At 46.4% G+C, this 10180-nt stretch overlaps 1 protein-coding gene across 5 annotated transcripts in view; it reads left to right on the top strand.

The window, feature by feature from the left end:
* Nucleotides 1-482: 482 nt before the first annotated feature.
* Nucleotides 483-10180, top strand: part of GLT6D1 (glycosyltransferase 6 domain containing 1) — a 34340-nt gene continuing 24642 nt past the window's right edge. Inside the window, exon 1 of one of the 5 annotated variants that reach the window (XM_060270604.2) lies at nucleotides 483-760. The gene's annotated coding sequence lies outside the window, so the exon portion shown is untranslated. Of the gene's footprint in view, nucleotides 766-7531; nucleotides 7913-10180 lie in introns of those variants that run through there. The other 4 variants (XM_088665359.1, XM_088665358.1, XM_035112747.3 and 1 more) reach the window with 4 other exon arrangements.

Genomic DNA, 10180 nt, shown 5'->3' with positions numbered 1-10180 from the left:
ATTTGTCCACTTTGTTGGCCACACCTTTTGGTGGTGAGTTCCACAAGCCATGTGATAAAAACCAAGCACACACACACACATGCGCACAAATGAACCCAGCAGTCCAAATCAGCTTCACTAGCTGAGAACTCTGCATGTTACAAGAGTGCGGGGGACGGGGCATCTCCCTTTGCCCAATTCTCTCCACATCGGAGAGTGCCCAGCCCACAAAGATGCCAACCCAGAATGATGCCAGAGACAGGACGCTGATGATGATTGGCAGGAGAGTGCTGTGTAGAGGCAAAAAAGGCCCTTTCAAAAGGCTCAGGAAGAATGGAGCACAGAAAGTTACAGGTAGGTAGCCGTGTTGGTCTGAGTCGAAACAAAATAAAAAAATTCAAGAATTCCTTCAGTAGCACCTTAAAGACCAACTAAGTGCATGCACACGAAAGCTCATACCAAAATAAAAACTTAGTTGGTCTTTAAGGTGCTACTGAAGGAGCACAGAAAGTCAGGCGAGCCCTCAGGACCTGGGCCAAAGCTGTGGAGCAGAGGCAAGGGGGGGGGGGAAACACCCCACCCTGAGGCACTGGGAGAGATCCTGCCTCCTGATCAGCACCACACATGCCTCCCAGGCTAAGGGCCGTTTCCCAAGACCTGTGGCTGTAAGAAAGCGGCAGCAGTGCGAGGTTTCAGCAAGGTTCGTCAGCGCCTCTACTTCCTCTGGCCGGGCTCCAAAGATCGACTGGCTTAAGACACCGGGCGCGCCCCTGAGACATTTGTGAGGTTTTGTGTTTCCTCTTCATATAGCGAGTGTCCCCGCCCCCCGCATGACGTACGGCAAACTTATTTCCAGACCCCTAACAGATTTTGCCTCTTTTGATGAGCTGCTTGCTTGAGCTTGATATATGTGTTCCCAAACACACTCGCGCACGTGTCTCCAGGGCATAGAACTTGTTCTTCGGATCCTCCGGGCACTCTTTTCTTTCTTTCTTTCTTTCCTTCTGTCGTCTTGTGGTGGTCTGCCAAAAAGCAGTTGATCTGCAGGAAATAGTATTAGGGAAAAGGTGGCGTGTGTTTTGGGGGAGGTGGGAAGGGAAAGCTTAGCTGTTGTTCTCTGTCTTTCTGGCAGCGAGAAGCAGTTTTGCAAAGGGCTTTACGCAGAGCAGAGATGATGTTGCAAAAAAGAAAAGCCGGGGGGGGGGCGCGCGGAATCCAGTAAAATGCAGAAGTGTATGCTCAGAAATGCTTTTAGCGCGGAGGAGATTTTAACTGCCTGACAAGACTTAGAAAGTGGCTGGGTGTGTGTAGAATTAATGCAATAGTTCTAATGCAGTACTGTATTTGCATATGAGGCCTTGAGGAAGAAGTGCTAGATTTGAAATCCACATACTGTATTCTCAAAACTTGCCAGGCCTCCCTCACAGCCTTAGGTCCCATCCCCCACCCCACCCCACCCCGCCGCCGCCGCCTGCGGTATGGAATTGAAAACCCTGGCCTGCATGTACAGTAATGATTACGGAACTTGCAAACGGGAAGAAAAACCCTTCAAAATATGCATATTTAAATAAAATCAGTGTTGACATATCAGGATTCAATTTTTGAGGCTTGGGCTTTCCCTGTTAGTGCAATAATGGAAATGTTGAAAGGGGATTTTGACTTTTGCTCTTTGTATGTGGGGGCAGAGGGAGAATGTTGAAACATTCAACAAGATTGACACCTGTAAAGAGAAGCTTTGAAACTCATATCTTGAATTTCTCATCTCTTAAAGACTCTAGCATGCTGCCATTGTTGGCTCTGAGTGAGCCCCACTGAACATAATGTTGAATGTGATGGCAGAGGAACCTTGCACAGGATTGTGTAATTTTCTGTGGAAAAATAGGTAAAGGTAAAGGGACCCCTGAATGTTAGGTCCAGTTGCGGACGACTCCGGGGTTGCAGTGCTCATCTCACTTTACTGGCCAAGGGAGCCAGCGTACAGCTTCCAGGTCATGTGGCCAGCATGACAAAGCCGCTTCTGGCGAACCAGAGCAGCGCACAGAAATGCTGTTTACCTTCCCACAGTAGCGGTCCCTATTTATCTACTTGCACTTTGATGTGCTTTCGAACTACTAGGTTGGCAGGAGCTGGGACCGAGCAATGGGAGCTCACCCCGTCGCGGGGATTCGAACCACCAACCTTCTGATCGGCAAGCCCTAGGCTCTGTAGTTCAACTCACAGCGCCACCCGTGGAAAAATATTTGTTGCTAATTACAGTCATACCTTGGTTTAAGTACGCTTTGGTTTGAGTACTTTCAGTTTAAGTAGTCCGCAGACCGTCTGGAACGGATTAATCCCCTTTGCATTACTTTCAATGGGAAAGTTCGCTTCAGGTTAAGTACGCTTCAGGTTAAGTAAGGACGTCCGGAACCAATTGTGTACTTAAACCGAGGTACCACTGTACTTGTTGTTTTCCAAGGCTGCATGCACACCATTACCACTTTAAATAACCATGGCTTTCCCCAAAGAATTATGGAAGCTGTAGCACATTGAGGGTGCCCAGGGTTGGTAGGATGCCCCCCCCCATTCCTCTCAGAGAACTACAGAGCTCCCTGGAGAAAGCGACTGCTGTTAATCAGTCCTGGAAACTGCAGCACCGTGAAGGGAATTGGAATCTCCCTACAACTCTGAGCACCCTTAACTAATTATAGCTCCCAGAATTCTTGGGGGGAAGCCATGACCTTTTAAAGTGGCATCATAGTGATTTACATTGATGGTGCAAATGGGGCCTGCATGAGGTGCCTGCTGAGTCCTGGCCACCGCAGAACTTGGATTGCTGTGCGACGACATCTGGGCAGACCAAGTACCAGCTCTGCCATTGGGCAGCAGCACGAGAAAACCACTCTGGGCAGCAGGTGCTTGTGGAGGGGGGTATGGGGGGGCGGGTGGAGAGACGTGGTGGAGAATTATTGGAGGATAGAACTGTCTGTCACATAGCTAGCCCTGCAGACCTCAAGAGACTCTGTAGCCCACAAAGACGCAATGCATCTGGTTGGTTGGTTTATTGCAGTTACTTCAGCTGGTTCTTTTTAAAAAACACACACACACACACACACACACATTTTGTTGTCTTTTCAATGCCATTTGATTGCCATTCACCATTTTAATAACTTACTACAATAATAATGCCAACGCGGCTACCAACAAGCAGAGCCAACCACACTCTCAGAGGCAAGGAGGCTCCAAGGGTTAGGATCCCTTTTGCATCACCTTTTGCGCAACCTCCCAAGGGCCGGATGCCCGTGGTGGGCGGGGCCCAGAGGCAAAAGTGGGAGGGGCAGTTACACTCGCCCACCCTTCTCTGCCCACCACCCAGACTAGAAAGAGGCTAGGGCAGTGGCCCACCAAGGGTGTGTGGTGTGGCATCCTGGTGTGGCAGGGGAGGAAGACAAGTAGGGTGGGAAGATTCAAGGAGAAATCAAATGTTTAAACATTTCAATGTGGCATAGTATTGTATAGTATCAACATACATTATATGTATATATATACAACCAGCAACAGTATCCACATTGGTTAGTCATCTACAGATCTCCACAACATATTGTAGCAAACATGGATTTCCTGACAAATATGAAAGATCAGAAAAAGAGAGGCTTCTTTGTATTGATGAGGAGATTATTTATTTATTTATTTATTCATTCATTTCATTTTATTTTTTAATACCCCGCCCATCTGGCTGAGTTTCCCCGGCCACTCTGGGCGGCTCCCAATCGAGTGTTAAAAACAATACAGGTTTAAATATTAAAAACTTCCCTAAACAGGGCTGCCTTCAGATGTCTTTTGAAAATAGGATAGCTGCTTATTTCCTTGGCAGTTGATGGAAGGACGTTCCACAGGGCGGGTGGCACTACCGAAAAGGCCCTCTGTCTGGTTCCCTGTAACCTCACTTCTCACAATGAGGGAACTGCCAGAAGGCCCTCGGCGCTGAATCTCAGTGTCCGGGCTGAATGATGGGGTTGGAGACGCTCCTTTAGGTATACTGTACAGGACTGCGGCCGTTTAGGGCTTCAAAGGTCAGCGCCAACACTTTGAATTGTGTTCGGAAACGTACTGGGAGCCAATGCAGGTGTCTCAGGACCGGTGTTATATGGTCCCGGCAGCCACTCCCAGTCACCAGTCTAGCTGCCGCATTCAGGATTAATTGCAGTTTCTGTGTCACCTTCAAAGGTATCCCCACGCAGGGTGCATTGCAGTAGTCCAAGCGGGAGGTACGGTAACTAGAGCATGCACCACTCTGGCGAGACAATCTGCAGGCAGGTAGGGTCCCAGCCTGCATAGACCTAATACAAATGAGTTTTCATGGCGAAAGCAAGCTCAACACCTCTCATTGAGTTTATATATGTAAGAAGCTGGTTAATAATTATATTTTAACGTAGGAAGGATTTGTGTTCTTATGTAGCTGCATTGTTTTATACTTCCTGGGTGTCCCAAATTGCAAAATTGCTGCATTCTGTGTTATAAATCAAGCATTGCTAGGAGTTGTTTCTTTTTGTTCCCCAATGTCTTATCAGTAAAAAATAAATGGTGTGAAGCAAGCAAATTTTTATTCTGAAAGTGTGGCCCAGAGAAAGAAGTTTGAGAACCACTGGACTAGATAGACATTTGTGGTGCAAATCAGGTCCAGTGAAGGGTGTGGCATGAGGACCAGATAGAGATGTCTAGAGCACAGCGTTTGGCCCCGAGCCTGAATCTCCCCATCCCTGCTTCAGCAAATGGAAGTCTTGTCCAAATTTATTTATTTTCATTAATGACATTTTATAGCCCACCTTTCCCCCCCAAGATGCTCAAGGTGGTGTGCATACTTCTCCTCTCCCATTTCATTCTCACAACAACCCTGTGAGGTAGGTGAGGCTGAGAGTTGGTGACTGGCCTGAGGCCACACCCAGTGAGCTTCATAGCCAAGTGGGGGATTTGAACTTGGCTCTGTCCCAGGTCCTAAGCCAGCGCTCTAGCCTCTACACCACTGCTGGTTCCTCACCTGAGGAGAACAGAAATGAGCAGGAACTTTGGCAAAAAGAAATGCAAACAGAAAATAAGGTATGTGAGAAAAGAATTTGAGGAGCACACTACCCAAAACAGGAGTGGTGCGGCAGTTTTACTGCTCACACATTTGCAGAATTAAGCAGGGTCTGGTGTTGGTTTGTAATGGGGAATGTGTAATGGGAAACGTGTGTTGAGATTCCTGCATTGCAGAAGGTTGAACTTTGCATTTTCATCCTAGATGCATTTTCATCCTTCTGAAAAATAATCCACAAAAACAATACACCACATTAAATTTATTGGTCTTTAAAATGGTGCAGGGCCCTTAGTGGGTTTTGCTGGATGGTGGCTGTTGGGAGTTGTAGTCTGGGAGGAGACCAGCCGGCCAAAGACTTTGTTAGGCTCACCCTCTAATCCCAAATGCTTTTGTGCAGGAGTGGGAGGGTGATCTAGCTGTGACTGTATCATGAAGAGAAGTGGGCACTCTATATAGGATCAGAAACACTCTTTTTCCCATTTGATCCTTGTGCATTTCAAGTGTCAGGGTTTGATGGATTTCACCAAAGAAGGGGACAGGGTTTGATCCTGCTAATCAGTAAAGAGAAAAATAACCCAGCCCTGAAAGAAACACCCAGACAAAAGTCGAACTGCTGGTAGAAGGGAATAAGATACAAAGCCTAGAAAAAGCACATTCTGAACATGGGGGAAATGGTTTTGTGAGGTTCAAGCAATCCTCTTCAAAATACATTTGTTTTCTTTGGAAAGACAACATCATGCATTCTTTCTACTGGACCTTTTGGTTGTTTAAGTGGGTTCCAAGTTTTATAGGATTTTCTGAAGGGAAAAGAATAACTGCTGAAGTGGGAGAGAGAGTCAAGACAAAGGAGTAAGCTCCAACCATTTCTGGCTGGGATCCTGTGTTTTGTTCCACATGAAGCCAGCCTGAACAAATTAGCTACCCAAACCATTACAAGAAGAGGAGGAGGAGGAGGAAGTGGGGTTTGGATTTGATATCCCACTTTATCACTCCCCAAAGGAGGCTCAAAGCGGCCCACATTCTCCTTTCCCTTCCTCCCCAACAAACACTCTGTGAGACTTCAGAGAAGTGTGACTAGCCCAAGGTCACCCAGCAGCTGCATGTGGAGGAGCGGAGAACTCGAACCCGGTTCTCCAGATTACGAGTCCATCACTCTTAACCACTACACCATACTGGCTCTCATAGTTGCACTTTGTGGGTGTGATTATGATCTGAGAGGGGTACCCTGAGAGACTTTGTCCCTGCTGAAACTGTAGAATGGCAAGATTTTAGGGAATCTGGAAGAAATCTGTAAGACCATCTAGATCAATCCCCAGATCACAACCAGATTCCTGACAGATGGCAATTCAGCCTCTGCTTAAAACTCTCCATTCCAGTGCAATGCTGGGTTCTTGTAACATCAGAGGGCCAAAGCAGCCTTCCCTCAACCTGGCTGGGGCTGATGGGAGCTGTAGTCAAAACTATTTAAAGCGCACCATGTTGGGGGGAAAGGTGGACCAAAGGGTGAGATTAGAGCTCCCAAACCCAAACAGGTAAAAGAAAGTGCTTCTTCATGCAGCAAGGAGTTAAGCTATGGAACTTCCTCCCACAGGAGGCAGTGATGTCCACCAACTTGCAAGGCTTTAACAGGTTGAGACAAGTTCATGGAGGAGGATAAGTCAATAAATGGATATTAGACAGGATATCTATGCTCTGCCTCCACAGTCGGAAGCAGAAATGCTTCTGAACAGCAGCTTCTGGAGGCCACAGTGGCAGGAGAGTGTGTTGCTCTTTTGCTCAGATCCAGCAGAGCACCTGTGTTGCACAAAGTTCAATCCCCAGTTGGCTTAGCCAGCCAGTCAAAGCCATTTCCCAGGGCGTGGCCGCTGTTGCATGCCAGCAACTTCTAGGAGTCACAGATGAGAGCCGAGTCCCTTAGATAGCATAACCTCCAACATTTATCTGATGGAAATAGGCACGTCCTAAGGAAAAGCAGGACATTCCAGGATCAAAGCAGAAACTTGGGGTGACTTCTGTTAATCTGACACTGTCCCTGGAAAATAGGGAAAACTTGGGAGGATCTGAGATAGAACCTGCTCTTTGTCCCGTAATTCTGTTCTTAATGTTTTTATTGCTAGCTGCCTCTAGAGGCCCTGGTCTTAAAAGGCTGGCTGCCTCACCCACTATTGCTATTTCACCCCACATCCTGAAGGTTGAGCTCTGGTCACAGCCCTCCCCTGGAACAAGACTCTGTTTAGGAATCTGCAGGCCTCGCCCGTCTGAAAAAGGCCAGAATGCTGGACAATTTGAAAACAGAGAAACCGAATGGATTGCATTTCTCTTCCAAAACGCTCGCACATTCTGTTTCTTTCCCTTTCTACAAAAATAGCATTGCCAAAGCCACACTATTCAAAACACTACTTTTGGTCAGGAAGGAAAAGGCCCCGCCTTCAAACTATGTTATCCCCCCCACCATTGCAATTGCACCAATTAGAATGTGATTCACCAGCTTTTTGCAAGCAAAACAAGGAAACGTGGCAAGCAGCAGCAGCAGAGAGAGACAGAGAGAGACAGAGAGAACATAAGACCTGGTGTCTTGAGAGAGCCCTTTGCTTGCAACTTGCCCTTCCACAAATACCCATGTTTTGATATCGAAAACTTCACTCTCTCTCCCCTATCCCCTGGGTTTCTGTCAAAATAGCTCAGGATGTGAGATCTAGAACAATCCCTCTTGGAAATAACAAAACAGGGCTTAATTTTGACAGAAAGTGCTGGGACAGTTTCCTTTTATGCAAGTCCTGCCTAGTTCAGCAGAATATAGACTGGGCAGGTTACAACTCCACACCCACCCCTACACAGCCTGATCGCCAGCTCAGAGAAGTCACGTCCAGCCGAACGGTATGTATACACTCCAGCTACTAAAATTATTTCGGTTCATCGGTGGTGGTGGTGAGAATTATTTTATTTTAAAAGTTTTGGATTTGATTGTGATCCTGCAAATAGCTTCCTCACAGTTTCCCTCCAAAGAAACTGAAATGTCGTTTTGCCTTTTAGCCCACAGACCATCTGCTCAGGGTGAAATCCACATGTATTTCCTCTCAGACCTTGTTGTGCTTGATCTTTTCCATCATTCCTCGCTGCCCAAGCTTCTCAGGCACAAAAGAGAAGTTGGTTCTATTTCTCTCTTCTCTTTATTTTCAAGTGCATCTGGCGTTCCTTAGCGTCCAGCAGTGTGCAGTAAGTTAGCAGTAAGCCTCTGCCAAGACAGCGGTTCCTGAGGGAAGTGAATTCGAGGATACGGGTGTGTTTTCTCAGGAACATAAAACCAAGATGTAGGGTGAAATGGAACAATGGGGTTAGGTGAGGCAAACCAGTAGATTTAAGGTGGTGCAGAGACTTAACAGAACTCTTTGCCAGGAAAATGCATTTTTTAACATCCAAATCAATGCTCAGGGCTACAGTCTTAGGCACGCTTGCTTGTGGGGGTGGGCCCCACTGAGCTCAGCATGACTTCTGAGCATACATGTGTAGTGCTTGAGAGGTGCATGTTCATTTCTCAGTTTTTATCATTTATTTATTATAATTTTTTTAAAAAGCCATCTCCTTTCACCAGCCAGATGACCCCCAAGAGGTGCAAAATGGCTCTCACCAGCACATGATTGCAGACAGAAAAGGGCAAATGGCAGCCTGAATGTCAGGTGTGAGTTTCTGCACTCCACCTGCCTGGGAAGCCTTTACTGCTAGATGGTGCAGAACTTTATTCTAAGGGAGCACGGGTCCCTTTGAGAAATCTGTATGCTGTTTGTCCCTGGACTACCTTCTCTGAAGAAGGGGCTCAGAGAAGCTCTCTGAGAATCAATAACCTGCCTCCCACTTTCCTCCCAAAGGAGCTCTCAGCCCATCCCCTGCAGCTTCACAACAACCCTGCAAGGGAAGCTAGTTTGAGAGTTGGGGACTGCCGTAGCCCCCAGTGAGATTTGTGGACTAAGTAGGGATCTGAACTTGCATTTCTCCAATATGAGCCATCAGCTTCCCAGCTTCCCTGTGAGAAAAGTGCTTTGGGTTCTCTTGATTTGGGGCCAATTATTCAGATGTGATACACCACAGACATCGGGGCACACTGTCTAAAAGATATCCAGAGGCAATGATATTGGTATAGAAAGCCCTTAACAACTTGGGGCTAGTTTACATGCGAAATTGCCTTACCCCATGTGGGCCCACAAGTGCCTCATAATACCGTACTTGTTCCGCATTTGTAATAACTCAATCTTTCAGTGTGGCACCACCCGCACTTTGGAACTCCCTGCCTTTTGACACCAGGCAGGTGCCTTAGCTATGCTCTTTTTGGTGCCTGTTAAAAACATTTTTTGTTTAGGGAAGCCTACCTAGTGTTCAGAAAGTCGATGCACCTCTTAAGCTGTTTTAGCTTGTTGTTAATTTTAACTTTTTGAATGTCTTAAATTGTTGTCGTTAATTCTTCTTATTGATATTTTATTGTTTTATTGTTAAACAGCTTTGTGGGTTTGGGGCTTCTTCTTTTTTATGATTAAGCAGTGTATAAATTCTATGAAATAAATAGATAAACAGTACCCCTGAAGATACTAACTACACCCACCAACCTATATATTTTAAACATATATTTTAAACAGCAAACGTGGAGTCAGTCTGGAATCTGCCTGCACAGTATTTTATCAAGTTAAACAGCCATGTGCCCATTGGTTTTCCCAGTGCGGGGTAAAACATGCCAGCTGAGCTTTAAACGGCACAGAGTGACTTCCTGCACCATTGTGTTCTCTTGAAGTGTGGAAATGTTTTCTTTTTCCTTCTAACAAGCAACACATTCTTAATGACACACCTTCCCAGTCCTTTGTTGTTGTCCCCTGCTTTCTCATGCACAAACATGACACATAACCATCAAACTCTGAAAAAAAATAAATCACATTTTCCAGGAAACCCTCAATTTATTTATTTATTGCAATGCTTACACCTGGCCTCTGTGACTTGTTGCAGGGATGATTGGGAGCAGGGAGGGAAGAAGACAATTGTTACTAGCCTTTAGCTGCTGCTGTTGTTGTTTAGTCGTGTCCGACTCTTCGTGACCCCATGGACCAGAGCACGCCAGGCACTCCTGTCTTCCACTGCCTCCCGCAGTTTGCTCAGACTCAT

This window comes from Zootoca vivipara, chromosome Z2 (assembly GCF_965207765.1).
Source record: "Zootoca vivipara chromosome Z2, rZooViv2.hap1.1, whole genome shotgun sequence".
Taxonomy (NCBI): Eukaryota; Metazoa; Chordata; class Lepidosauria; order Squamata; family Lacertidae; genus Zootoca; species Zootoca vivipara.
Note: the sequence above shows the minus strand (reverse complement) of the source record. Positions and strands in the feature narration are given on the sequence as shown.